This window comes from Sus scrofa, chromosome X (assembly GCF_000003025.6).
Source record: "Sus scrofa isolate TJ Tabasco breed Duroc chromosome X, Sscrofa11.1, whole genome shotgun sequence".
Taxonomy (NCBI): domain Eukaryota; kingdom Metazoa; phylum Chordata; class Mammalia; order Artiodactyla; family Suidae; genus Sus; species Sus scrofa.
Window position 1 is genome coordinate 26,732,470 of NC_010461.5, and position 14,803 is coordinate 26,747,272.

Below are 14,803 nucleotides of genomic sequence, written 5' to 3' on the forward strand. Positions count from 1 at the left end.
TCTAGGAGTTCCCGTCGTGGCTCAGTGGTTAACGAATCTGACTAGGAACCATGAGGTTACTGGATCCCTGGCCTTGCTCAGTGGGTTAAGGATCCAGCTTTGCTGTGATCTATGGTGTAGGTCACAGATGCGGCTCGGATCCCATGTTGCTGTGGCTCTGGCGTAGGCTGGCGGCTACAGCTCCAATTAGACCCCTAGCCTGGGAACCTCCATATGCCTCGGGTGCGGCTCTAGAAAAGGCAAAAAGAAAAAAAAGAAAAACCGTGATTGTCTAAAACAATAACTATTTCATTTGCTCATTATGCAATAAGTTAAGTGATTTGGGTTGGGCTCAGCTGGGCGGCACTTCTGATCTCACCCACGGTCACTTATGGTGATGAGAATAGAGGCAATTCGGAGTTCCTGTTGTGGGTCAGCAGGTTAAGAACCTGACTAGTATCCATGAGGATGTGGGTTTAATCCCTGGCCTCATTCAGTGGATTAAGGATCCAGCCTTGCTGCAAGCTGCGGTGTAGGTCACAGACGCAGCTCAGATCTGGTGTTGTGGCTGTGGTGTAGGCCTGCAGCTACAGTTCTGATTAGACCCCTTGCCTGGGACCTTCCATATGCCACAGGTGCAGCTCTTAAAAAAAAAAAAGAAAAAAGAATAGAGGCAATTCACAGCACCAACTAGGGCTCCCTCTCAGCAAGTCACCCGAACTCTACAGAGTATGGTCTAAAAGCTAAAAAGTTAGCTGGGCCTTTAATGAGCCATTTCACTAGGCTGTCTGCTTATGAGTGATGAGTTATGTGATGAGTCCTGTGATTCTCACAGTCGTGTGCAACTCCTTTGCAGTAACACAAGTCCACCGGTTTTGGGCAATACTGTGTGGGATACCACATCAATAGGTGACATTTTTGTAAACTTGTGAATGGTGGTGCTGCTGGGGGAACTGTGGATAGGAAAAGCAAACTCATAACAAGAGTATGAATCAGTTCTGGAGAGAATGAATTACTGCCCCACAGTCACACACACACCCCATATGGATCGGATCCAAAGTAATCAATTTGTCCAAGTGGCTGGCTGGTCTCCTTGAGAAACGGTGCCATAGTATGGCTCAGTGTTAGTTTCTGTAGGTGGTGGGTTGGTCTAGTAGCTAATCAGTTCTGTTGACAGGATCACTTGCTGTGCCTTCTTGTAGAGCAAGCCTACAAGGAACCTTACTAGGGACAGGCTACTTGGTGCCAGGAAATCTGAATTTGGGGTTCCAGCTATTTCTAGGCATTGTCTGGGCCCCGAGGCTGATGAGATATTACAATCTTCCCATGAGGGAAGGAAGTCCTATGGGAAGTGAGCTTGAGTATAACTCACCACTCTGGAAGAGGGGCAGATCTCCGGTTCCAGTTATCTTTTTGCCTGCAATTCAGCATGAATTTTCAGGACCACTTTCAGATAAATCTGTACTAAAATACAATATTTAAATTATGCTAATTTTCACTTCTTGATTTACTTTTATCTTGCAATTTGGTGATTCTCAATGGGAAAGAGATTCCTCGTAATCTTTTTTTTTTTTTTTTTTTTTTTTTTTTGCTTTTTATGGCCACACCCATGACATATGGAAGTTCCCAGGCTAGGCGTCCAATCGGAGCTACATCCGACGGCCTACACCACAACCACAGCAACGCAGGATCCTAGCCGAGTCTGCCAGCTACACCACAGCTCACGACAACACCAGATCCTTAACCCACTGAGTGAGGCCAGGGATTGAACCCAAATCCTCATAGAACCTAGTCAGGTTTGTTAACCGCTGAACCACAAAGGGAACTCCAATTCCTCATAATCTAAAATTCCCCTATAATCTATTTTGCTTCCCACCTGACCTTTATTTAACACTTTCCCCTGCACTGGCCAGTACCCTAAATAATGAGTGTGTCAGAATGCCTTCTTAGCTTGCTGGAAGAACTAAAGGTAACCTACTCTCACTTTCCCTATCAATCATAACTACAACGAACCATAGAATTGAGCTCTTTTACATAAAGACACTTAAAAGGGGGGGAAATTATTAAGTGCAAAGGACAAAGCAGGAAGAGACAGCAGTTGCCCATCACCCGCATCCTTTACCCCTGGACCCAGGGCAGGACACGCTCACTGTTTGACATCTCAAATTCTTTGACTTGGGAGTTTTGTATCTCGTGATGAATAATGGGTTAGTGCTCCTCCTGGAACGTGACTCACCTATACTCATCAGGACTCCTTCTGGAACAAGCCAGAGGAATAGAGTTGAGTCCCAGGCCATCACCTGAAATCGATGCATATAGTATACCAATCTCAGCAACTCCAGCCAGTGACCAGGATCACTCCTGAGATGACTGCCTTGGTAGAGATGATCCCTTTCTCTGCTAGCCTCCACTCCTCAACACCAATGCCCTTATCCAGTGGTCAGCTCCCCATTGGATCATCTCTACCAAGGCAGTCATCTCAGGAGTGGCTACCTTTCTCTCAGAAGAAAGAGTTTCATTACAATTGATGCAACATTTTTTTCTTCTCTGGAGTCAAAGTTGATTAATAATAGGAATAAAAACATTTAGGGGGCCAGTTCTCTAAACCAGTACAAAATAATCTCTAATTTCTTTTCCTCAAAAGTCCATTTCGAATAGAAAATATGCTCAATATTTACTTCTAAATAAATGTATTATGACTTTTCCTTAATGCTAGATAAGCTCAATTGTGCTGTAGGAGAATCATCATGCACAGGCTGACAGAGCCCACTTTCCTCAACTTGCGAGTTGAAAGAATCACAAATAGATTTTTTTTTCAAAAAATCTCTTCTCTAGAGAGCCAGCAAGGTAGGTTTGATGCAATTCCATTGGGTGGATAATGGTGGATGGGACCCCTCCAAAATGGGAGAGGAAAACACTATTTGTAGCTAGGCAAGTAGAAGAGAATGAGTGAGTAGGTGAATTAGGAAGAGTTCATATGGGGAGTCCCCTTGTGGTTCAGTGGTTTAAGGATCCAGCATTGTTACTGCAGTGGCTCTGGTTGCTGCTGTGGCACGGGTTCAATCCCCGGCCCAGGAATTTCCACATGAGCTGGGCATAGCCAAAAAAAAAAAAAAAAAAAAAAAAGAAGAGGAGTTCCCGTCGTGGCACAGTGGTTAATGAATCCGACTAGGAACCATGAGGTTGTGGGTTCGATCCCTGGCCTTGCTCAGCGGGTTAAGGATCTGGCATTGCCATGAGCTGTGGTGTAGGTTGCAGACGCGGCTAGGATCCTGCATTGCTGTGGCTCTGGCGTAGGCAGGCGGCTACAGCTCTGATTGGACCCCTAGCCTGGGGACCTCCATATGCCACGGGAGCGGCCCTAGAAAAGGCACAAAGAAAAAAAAAAAAAAAAGGAAGCATTCATATCGAGTGACCTCACTGAGATGACAACATGGTACAGAAAATTACCCCCTTCAGGACAAATTACCTATCCCCAAGTTACTGGGGCTATTGGTTCCCAAGAGCTGATATCTATATCCCTTCCTGGGAATTGCCTTTGCCTTCAAGGGTGTGCCTCACAAAAGTTATGTACTCTCCCAGTGGATGGCCCACAACCAATGACTGGCTGATGTGGAAATATAAAGGCTTGGCATCTTTGCATTAATTTGGGTCAACTCTAAAGGACCATTCCAGCTCCAGAGCTCCATGTGAGGCAAGCTGAAGCATTGTTTGCAACCTCATCCTGGATCAGTGTTTCCCTCTGTCCAGTCTCATTTTCCTCACATTCTTACAGGTGTATTTTCCAAGAGAATTTCTCAATAACCTTCTGCACTCAGTTATTCATTTCAAAATCTAGTGCCAGAGAACCTAATCTAAGACCTCTGTATAGTGTATGGTAAACCTATGTATACTAGACTGAGTGGTTTTACTTATCTAGCATCTACCAACCCTTTCTCTAGTAATTGTCTCAGATTTCTCTTGGTGGTAGATGAAGGAAACTGCTCTTCTCTTTAAGTGTACTTGCCTTTAGTGAAGTTGCCTCCACCTCCAGCTCCAAGGATTATCACAGTACTCTGGCTACTTAGAGCCTCACATTCCTCAGGCCACAATAATTTGTTCAAGGGTGCGTACATGACCTAAGCAAAGCCAGTCAGATGCAATGAGGCTCTTAATATCCAGGGAAGACATTTTGACTTTTTTTCTGAGTGTTTAGAGGATCTGGAGTTTCTATAGCTATATCATGACTACAATGGGAACTCCTGTCTAAAGAATGGTACCAACCCAAAGGAAGTGAAATGAGAGATGAAGAAAGAGAAAGATACAGAGAGGAACTAGATTTGGGGGACCTCATTTGAACTCTTGCAACATATAGTACCTAAAACCAGCTCTATCCTCTGTACTATTCAGTTACATGAACTAATACATTTCCTTTTACATAAGCCTGTTTGGGATAAATTTTCTGTTGCTTGCAAACAAAAGAACCTAAACTGATATACTGATATACTGAATGAACGAGTATAAGAAATGAATTGTTTGAACATTCAAGACCATGACTGAATATAGGGAAAGCAAAGTGACCAAAAATATTTATACTCTGTATTAATAAAATGAATCCTATCTTTGCCTAGTGCTTAGTGCTCAACACAAAATAAATGCTCAAGGCTTAAGGGCTCAAGAAGCATCTCAAATTAATTTGATTCTACAAAAAGAAACAAACCTGAAGAACCTTAGTGACACAATGAGTATGCACCAAGGGAAAATTTAAATACCTTCTCACCAAAAGTAAATGATTTATTGATTAATAATTCTCACAAAATATCATAACTGAGAATCTTTGCTATTGGGAAGATTATAACCAACACCTCAAAACACATAAACAATGGGCTTCTTGGAATTCCCTGGTGGCTCAGCAGGATAAGGATCTGGCATTGTCACCACAGTGGCTCAGGTCACTGCTGTGGCACGAGTTTGATCCCTGGCCCCAAAACTTCCATATGCAGCAGTTGCAGCCCCCCCCCCAAAAATGACTTTTGTTTTAGACATTTTCTCTCCCAGAAAGTCTTGAGGTCTTGCTGAACCACACAGTTTCCTTTTCAGAGTAAACATGGAATAGTAAAAAGAGATATTTGACAGATAAAACTTGAGATTAAGTGAATTGCCCAAGGTAATAATAGGTCCAGCCAAGATGGGAATTTGGGCCTTCCCTTCCCCAATACAATGGACCTTCTGCAAGGAACACCAGAAACAGCCAGTGTCCTTTATTCATAGCTGTAGGAATTCATTCCTTGTTCCACATAAGTTTACTGAGCCAGGTTCTGAGAATACAGAGATGAATAAGACAAAGTCCCTGGCTTTAAGGTATTTCCCAGTCTTTTGGAGAAAAATGTCATATAAACAAATAAGCATAATGGAGCATAGCAAATGAAGTCATAGTGCATGGCTTTGGTGTTCTACAAACTATGGGTCTGAACAAGGTGTTTGGGGGAGTGAAAGCTGGAAAAAGTTATAGGAAGGAGACAGTTGTCTGAGGAGATTGTCCTGAAGAAGGTCCTGTATAAACTCATAATGAAAAGGAGTAACTATATGGAGTTCCTATCATGGCGCAGCGGAAACAAATCTGACTAGGAACCATGAGGTTGCAGGTTCAATCCCTGACCTCGCTCAGTGGGTTAAGGATCCGGCATTGCTGTGAGCTGTGGTAAAGGTCACAGACACGGCTCGGAACTGGCGTTGCTGTGGTGTAGACTGGCGGCTACAGCTCTGATTGGACCCCTAGCCTGGGAACCTCCATATGTTTCAGGTGCGGCCCTAAAAAGACAAGAGACAAAAAAACAAAAAGGAGTGAATATATGTTGTTATAAATGAAACAATAAATATTCAAATTTTATCATTATTTCAATTTTACCAAGGAGAAATTATGTGGAGAATTAAAAATATTTATCCTTTTCATATCTAAAAAGATCAATTGTTGACTCTCAAATCCTGTGCTCCCAATCAGAGGGTGCTTTTCCTTAACTTCTCACTGTAAAATCTTCTGACTCATTGTCATCAGCCTATACAATTGGGAGGGAATAGCTGGGAAATGGCAAATCAGAGTACATGAGAGTGAGTCCTTGTGACATTGTGATTGTTAAAAAGGAGACAACATGCCCAAAATGAAGTCACTTGTGCTAAGCCCAGGGCACTAAACCAAAATTTCATATCTAACCTAACTGCAATTTCAACCGCTCTCAAAAATAGAATTTCAACCTAGTCAATCTGGAATTACCTGGTCACCACTAGTGAGGTAATCTGCCTGATAGACCCCTGCTGTCCCCCAAAGAAAGGTGACCTTGCCTGAAACAATCAGCTCTTGGGAGACAATAACTTCCTTTTCCCGCCTCCTTCTGCCTGTGAAAGTCTTCCATTTTGTACAGGTCTTTGGAGCTCCTTTCTATCTGCTAAATGGGATGCTGCCCAATCTGTGAATCATTGAATAAAGCCCTAAGATCTTTAAATTTTACTCAGTTGAATTTTGTTTTTTAACATGATTTATAAATAAGAAATATATTTGGTTTTTTCCCCTATTCTAGGCAAGGAGCTCTAAAACCCTGGGAATTTCTTAAATGATAAGAACGCGAAAAAAGTGTCTTTTGTTAATCATAATAAGCCCCTTTCACCTACACCTGAGTTTATGCTAATAAGGTGACTTTTGGAAAGCCCCTAAGAGTGGAGGCTGGTCGCCAAGGTAACCAACCACAGGGATTAGAGGGCTGTAATTTTCAGTCCCATCCCCCACACTGTGGGGAGGGGAGAGGAGCTGGAGGTTGAATTAATCACCAATGGCCAGCTTAATCAATTGTGCCAACTTAATAAGGTCTCCATAAAAACCCAAAAGGACAGGGTTGGGAGAGCTTCCAGGTTGGTAAAACAGGTGAAGGTTCTAAAAGGATGACATGTCCTGGAAGGGTATATAAAGTCTGTGCCTTTTCCCCATACCTTGCACTTGGACAGCTCTCCCATTTGGCTGTTCTGAGTTACATCCTTTGAGAATACACCGGTAATCTACTAAGTAAATAATACGCTGGTAATCTAGTAAGTAATCTGTTTCCTTAAATTCTGTGAGCTGCTCTAGCAAAATCAATCAAACCCAAGGAGGGTGTCACAGGGACCTCCAAATTATAGCCAGTTGTTCAGAAGCACAGATAACAACCTGGACTTGAGATTGGCAAATGAAGTGGAGAGGAAAGGAACAGTCCTATGGGACTGAGTCCTCAGCTTGTGGGATCTAACTCTACTGTAAGTGAACTATTGACTGAAATCACCCACCTTGGTCAGGCCAGACCATAGCTGCTTGCATGAGTTGTCTCACAACAGGAGGCTCTGATAAGGAATGTGGTGCTGCCCTGAAGACTAACCAGGAGGATTTGGGAGAGGCCAATAGGAGACAGGAGACAACCAGCCTCCTAGGTTGGTGCTGGAATCCATTTTAGCTGAGAAGTGCACATGCCACCAGGAAGGACCTTGAGCCAGATCAAGTACGGACTGGGCAAGATGAATGCTGGGCCAGAGACAACCCGGAAGCTAACCCCATTCTCATAAAACCTGATAGTGGGAACCACATGGCAGAGAAGTTTTCCTGGATTCCCTCACCCTGCTGCTCTCCACCGGAGCACCCTTTCCCGATAAAGTTTCTCGCTTTGTCAGCTCTTGTGTCTCCTTTGACAGTTCTTTTCCAAGTGTTAAAGAACCCATGCTCAGGCTCTGCAAGGGGTCCCACTTACTGCAACACTATCTCCTGATATATAGTGTCATGCATTAGAACTTCATCCTATGACCCCGTCTAAACTTGATATGCCCTGGAAGCAGGTTAAAATGGATTTAGTATATATAAAGTCTTTTTGTATGTTTTTACTTATCATTATATCAAATACCTGCCATGTTATCCTCATAGTCTTCATTATGGAAGATTTTACTATTGTTGAAAATATTTGCTGTCCCTTTCCTCTCAAGCTGTCTCTACAGAACCAATTCCTGGTGGGCCTCCCTACAGAAGTGGTGTCTGTCCCATTGGTATCAGGCTTGGTCATGTGACTTCCCTGGGTCAGTGGAATTTGAGAAGAAATGACATATTTCACATCAAAGAATAAGCTTTAAGAGCTTTCTATTACTCTGTCCTTGCTCTTAATTCACTGCCTTGAGCCCAACATGGAGCTAGTCCTTCCAGCTGGGTCCTGGGATGAAGCAGAATTGCAGCTGAACTGCAAAAGATAGGTAATGAATGAGAAATAAACCTATAACAAATCAGTGAAATCTAGGGCTTATTTGCTACTGCAGCATAATCTAGCAGAAGCTGACTGGTACAATAATTATAACAGCTGTATATTATTCCATTGTGTTATGTACCCCAATTTTTTAGTCTATTCTTCCAATATTGGACCTTTAGGTGGTTTCCAATTTCTTATAAATAATGCTGAAAGAGACACCAATGCACAATTTTTTTTCTGTTAAATTATTCCCTTAGGATACACTTTTCAGCATAGAAAACTCAGTCAACATATATGATCATCATTATTGTTCTTAATCCCCAGAAGGGAGTATTGTAAGTCGGGTTCCAGCAAAAACCATGAAAACAACTCTCGTATTTTTAGCAGAGTGAAAATAAAACAGGAAACTGACTTCGCAAGAAATAGAAGAAGCTAAGAAGTCGGCATGAAATAACCCAGAGATTGGCAGCAGCAGAATGATTCTGCCACCCTTGGGGATTGAGGGGCACTTGGATGAGGTGGTATTATCAGAATGCAGAAACCAGGGCCACCTGAAAGGAATTAGAACCATAATTGGGTCTGCCTGGTTAGAACTCTCCAGTAGTAGCTGGGATCATCAAGGAAGATTTTTGGTCTGAGACAAGTTTGATCCATGGAAGAGATGCCATAGGAAACAGAAAAAGAGAGGGAGAAAAACATTTTGGACTCTTCCATCTTCTGCGCTCCAATCTTCTCCAAGTACTGTCCATTGGGAAAAACTACCCAGAAGCCAGAGAACAAAGGAAATGGGAAAATTTATTTTTTATTTTTATTTTTGCTTTTCATGGCCGCACCCATGGCATATGGAAGTTCCCAGGCTAGGGGTCGAATCAGAGCTATAGCTGCTGGCCTACACCACAGCCACAGCAACTGCCAAATCCAAGTCACGTCTGTGACCCACCCCACAGCTGACGGCAATGCAGGATCGCTGACCCACTGAGCAAGGGCAGGGATTGAACCCGCATCCTCGTGGATACTAGTCGGATTCGTTTCTGCTGCACCACGGCGGGAACTCCTGAACTGAGAAAATTTAGTTTCCTGTGACACGAAGGGTGAGAAAAGGGTAGTGAGGTTCCCGAGGGCCAATCAGACAGTAATGGATGAGAAAATCACTTTACCAGTCTTTCCAGCATTGTGTGTTAACAGTGTTGCTCTTTTGGCATGAGAGGCCATGTAGTTGAGTAGTTGAGAGTACTGACTAATGTCAGACACCCTTGGATTTGAAATCTTGCTCAGAGGTCTTTCTAGTTATGTGATCTTGTCGAGTTGTTTCTCCTATATAAAACGCTGTGAAGACGAAACACGTAAATATAAAACACTTAGCATAGTGCCTAGCATGAAGTAGTTCCACAAAAAAACATTAGCTTATGTAATTATTATCTGTAAAATGAAATTTCTAGATTAGTTTAATTTTCACTTTTTAAAAAATTTTTGGCGCAGGTGAAAGTTCCTGGGCCAGGGATTGAATCCAAGTCGCAGCTGTGGCAACTCCAGGTCCTTTAACCCCACTGTGCCAGGCTGAGGATTGAACCTGGACCTCTGCAGTGACCTGAGCCACTGCAGTGGGATTTTTAACCTCCTGTGCCATAGTGGGAACTCCTAAGGGCCTTCCTTTAAATGGCGTAATCTGGAAGTTGCACACATCACTCCCTCTCGCATACCAGTGGCCAGAACTTAGTTCCATGACCACATCTAATTATAAAAGAGACTAGGAAATGACATTTTTATTTTAGGTGGCCATGGGCTCAACTCAAAAATCTATTATGATAATAGAAGAAGAATAGTTTTCTGGGGAAAACTATTGGGCTCTGCCATTCTGCTATTCTGGCTACACAATCTATGTGTGTTTCTCTTTTCATACAGAAAACGTATGTATTGCCATAGGAGAGAACTCTCAAGTACAATCCCATTACCACTGAAGGGGAGCAAAATTTTCCATCCAAAATATGATTATTTTGAGCTGATCATGTTCAAGAAACAAAAGAGAAGCTCAGAAAACAGAGGTTACTCTTTTGTAAGAGATATTTAAATGTATAAGGCAAATCTCCATTTGTAAGGGTGTCTCCCTCTCTGTACCAGGAAAAGGAAGATGACTAAAACTCTAGAAAGTTATCAATGGAGAAACCAAAGACTTACAGCTGCGTAACAACCTTCCTCTTGTTTCCTGCGTTTTTCCTGGTCACCTCCCACTACTGACCTCCCCGCTCTCCCAATATCCTTCTTTGGTCTTGAACTGAAGATGGTAGTGGATCAGGGCCATTTTGGTGAATTAGTTTCCCTGGATCTTTTCCATGTGTACAAGAGGTATTCATGTTATTAAAACTTCTGCAGGAGAGAGAGGGAAAATGATTTTTCCTCCCCTAAACTACATACATTTCAAAGTCCAGGATCTCTGAGTGATGTGTGATATCCCACATTAAGTTCAGCTGTGTCTCCTTGGGATCCTGAAATGTATAAAAAATAAGGCAAGTGATGTGCCTGATCCACGGCATAATAGTGGAGTAGGAGCAAGGGGATAAGAATAGAAACATCGATACTGGAAAGGGAGAAGTGAAACCACTCAGCAGTCATCAGTTCATGGCAATTATAGAGTCCTACTGGCTTGGAAATGCCAAAGCTCCTGATCCTAGGGTTGCATTAAATTCATTAGCTCATGTGAGATTCTTTGGCTCTTCTCTCTTAAAGGAACCCCTTGTCCATTTTCCTCTATGCCACTAGTATTTTACTCTCTGGAAGTTTCATTTCTATTGATTATTATGGCCACATCTGCAGTGGGCCTTTCTTGGGGATTGTTCAGCTTTCACAGGCTGTTTCCTGCTGAGCAGTTTAGGGAGCTTAACACTGTTTAGAGGTAAATGGGAGCAGAACTTGCCACTCTAAAATATGTCTCTTTGGCATAAGGATCATTTTGAGCTGATGATTTTTAAGAAACTGCAGACACAGGAGAAGCTCTGAAAACCAAGTAGAAGTTACCATTTTGTAAGAGACATTTACAAGGGAAATCTGTATTTGTAAAGATGTCTCCCTCTGTACCAGGAAGAGGATAACTCTAAATATCTGGAAACTGGCATCAATGGAGAAGGTAATCACCTAAATGACCTAACGGACCTAAATGACATGAATCTGTATTAACAACCATACCCTTGTTTATTTATTTATTTATTTTTTTTGTCTTTTGTCCTTTTAGGGCCGCATTCGAGGCGTATGGAGTTTCCCAGGATAGGGGTCCAATCAGAGCTACAGCTGCCGGCCTACACCACAGCCATGGCAACACAGGATCCAAGCCACATCTGTGACCTACACCACAGCCCATGACAGTGCCATATCCTTAACCCACTGAGCGAGGCCAGGGATCTAACCCGAAACCTCATGGTTCCTAGTCAGATTCATTTCCGCTGCACCATGACAGGAACTCCATAACCATACACTTGTTTACTGTGCTTTGCCTAGTAACCTGCCATAACTGATTGCCCCTGCTCCCCACCCTCACTCCCAGCCCCATCTTTTTATTTAGCTGAAGGTGGTGTGAACTGGAGATTGGCACTTGCCACCTGTGTCTATCAAGGTTTGAATCATGAGCCACTGCAGCTGCTGACCCTCAATACCAGTTGAAAGTAGCTCAGAATGGAGATCAGGAGTTAGGCACTCTGTGCTCTGGAAAAACTGGCAGAACAGGTCCTCACATTGATATTTTCAGGAGAAGTTTTTTTTTAATGGCTGCACCCATGGCATACGGAAGTTCCCAGGCCAGGGACTGAATCCAAGCCGTAGATGCAACCCATGCCATAGCTGCAGCAACGCTAGGTCCTTTAACCCCCTGCACCAGGGCAGAGATCCAATATGGACCTCCAAAGCGATCCGGGCCACTGCAGTTGGATTCTTAACCCATGCACCACAGTGGGAACGCCAGGAGAAGATTTTACAAGTCCAATTCTTATATCTCCTCATATCTAGAAAATCACTAAAATCCTTCAGGAGGAGATCTGCTACTCATGACTAGAAGAAACTTTCACGAGACTAGCAACAACCTTCTGTGAAAAGGTGTGCTTGGTGGCATGTACCCCCCTTCACAAAAATCACACATATACTAACATTCCTCGCTACTTTGGAGAGGTTTTTCAGAGCTATCTGAATTGCTGCCTCCTGGGCTATAGTTCTCATTTTGCCCTAAATAAAACTTAACTCTCAACTTTTAGGTTGTGCATATTTTTAAGTGAACCATGGGTATTTAAGGGACAATTGGGGTCATTTGGGGGAGTTAGTTTTCCTGTGTATCTCCCATACATACAGGGAAGTACATGTTATTAAACTTGTTATCGTGTTAACTGATCTTTTATTACATGGGTGTCTCAGCCAAGAACTCAGAAAGTTAAAGGGAAAATTGGAGTTCTTGTCGTGGCACAGCAGAAATGAATCCAACTAGGAACCTTGAGGTTGCACGTTCGATCCCTGGCCTTGCTCAGTGGGTTAAGGATCCAGCTGTGGTGTAAGTCAGAGTCGTGGCTCAGATCTGGCATTGCTGTGGCTCTGGCGTAGGCTGGCAGCAACAGCTCCAATTTGAACCCTAGCCTGGGAACCTCCATACGCTGTGGGTGTGGCCCTAAAAAAAAAAAAAGACAAAAACAAAACACACACACACACAAAAGGAAGTTAAAGGGAAAATTAATTTTCCTCTCCTACAGAGAATCTAATAATTATAGGCATTTGCCAGGCTTTTGGTTTCTTTGGCTTTCAGATTCCCTGTAACACTTAATAATAGGCTTCTGTTCTATTTGCTGCTTGTCAATTACGTAGAGAGGTAATGAGCAGCCAGGCAGGAGGAGTCTGTCTTGGCCATGAACATATCTGGAGGAAGGCAACTGGAAGTGGCAGAGCCCAGGAATATTAGATCTCTGGGACCCCACAAACCAGATCAAGATGTGCAAGTGCACAAGGCTTGGTCCTATATCCTTTCTTGGAGTCCTGGAGCTGAGGCTACCCATGAGGCCCAAAGCCTTCCTGCCCCTGTGCACCCTTCTGCAGCTGTCCCAGCTGTTCTAGTCACACAGCTCTTCAGCTGAAGATGTGCAGAAAGTGGTAGACACCAATGGGAAGCAGTCGGGGGACCCCAGCATGTGCCCTCTCACCTGGGCCCATCTGAGTCATTCCCTGCAAGTACTTGAGTTGGAAGTGATGCCATTGGAGACCCCACAGACCCTACACATAATGCTCATTCATGGCACATACTGGTAGCACTGGCCATCCATCCTGCTCAGAGGTCTGTCCTGCTGGGGAAGGATGCACATCCACCTGGCCTCAGGACTGCCTGGGGACCATGATGTTATCAGTGGCATGCAGCCAAATTGCAAGGTGGCCGTGTTCATCAATGGGCCCCAGGCCCTGGCAGATGAAACCCCCTTCTTCTATTCTGTCAGTGGGGTGATCCTGATTCCAGAGAATGCTGATGGTTTCCTACTTCCCAAGTCCTTCAAGAAGGTCTGCAGCTATGCCTTACCTGAAAGCCCCTCTCCTTGGCTGGTAATGAAGAGACAGATTGTTAGAGTAACCCTAAGCATGGCTCCAGAGGGTGAAGGATGATCCAACAATAAAATAGTCATTTTAAAAAAAGAGAAGTTCTCTTGTGGCTCAGCGGGTTAAGGATCCAGTGTTGTCACTGCAGCAGCTCAGGTCACTGCTGTGACTTGGGTTCAATCCCTGGTCTGGGAAATTCGGCATGCCGTGGGATCAGCAAAAAATAAAAATAAAAAAAAATAAAAAGAGAGAAAGAGAGAGAGAAAAATGTAAAAAGACATCAACAACAAAAAGAAACTCAAGTTTTTTTTAAAAAAAAAATCGAAGTCATCACAGCCCAAGATCTCTTCCAGGCAAACTCTTACTGTTTCTCTGTTCTCTGTGCTGACTCGTCTTCCTCTCATTCAACTTGATGGCTGCTCCCCTAAGCTTTTCTTAATAGATTTAGGTGGGAGGTTGACGTCCTTAATGGAGTTGTCCCTCAGTATCTGAGGGGGATTCGTTTCAGGACCCCCCAGGATACCAAAATCTATGATGTTCAAGTCCCTTATATAAAATGGCATAGTTGGAGTTCCCACTGTGGTACTTATTTATTTTTTTATTTACTTTTCTCTTTAGGGCCACACCTGTGGCTTATGTAAGTTCCCAGGCTAGGGGTTGAATCTGAGCCTGCCTACACCACAGCCAGATCAAAGTTACACCCGAATTGCATCTGTAAACTACACCGCGTCTTGAAGCAAAGCTGTATCCTTAATCCACTGAGGGAGGCCAGGGATCAAACTCGAATCCTCATGGATACTAGTCAGATTCCTTTTTGTTTTGGCCACCCCACAGCATATGGAGTTCCTGGGCCAGGGATCAGATTCGAGATGTAGTTTCTACCTAAGCCACAGCTGTGGCATTGCAGGATCCTTAACCCACTGTGCTGGGCTGGGAATAGAATCTATGTCCCAGTGCTCCCTAGGTGCTGCCAATTCCATTGGGCCACAGTGGGAACTCCTATTTAGTTTTTAATGAGAGTGGATTTTTGTTTTTGTTTTTGTCTT

General features: G+C 43.5%; 1 pseudogene; it reads left to right on the forward strand.

The window, feature by feature from the left end:
- Positions 13,082-13,834, forward strand: LOC100518166 (annotated as a pseudogene).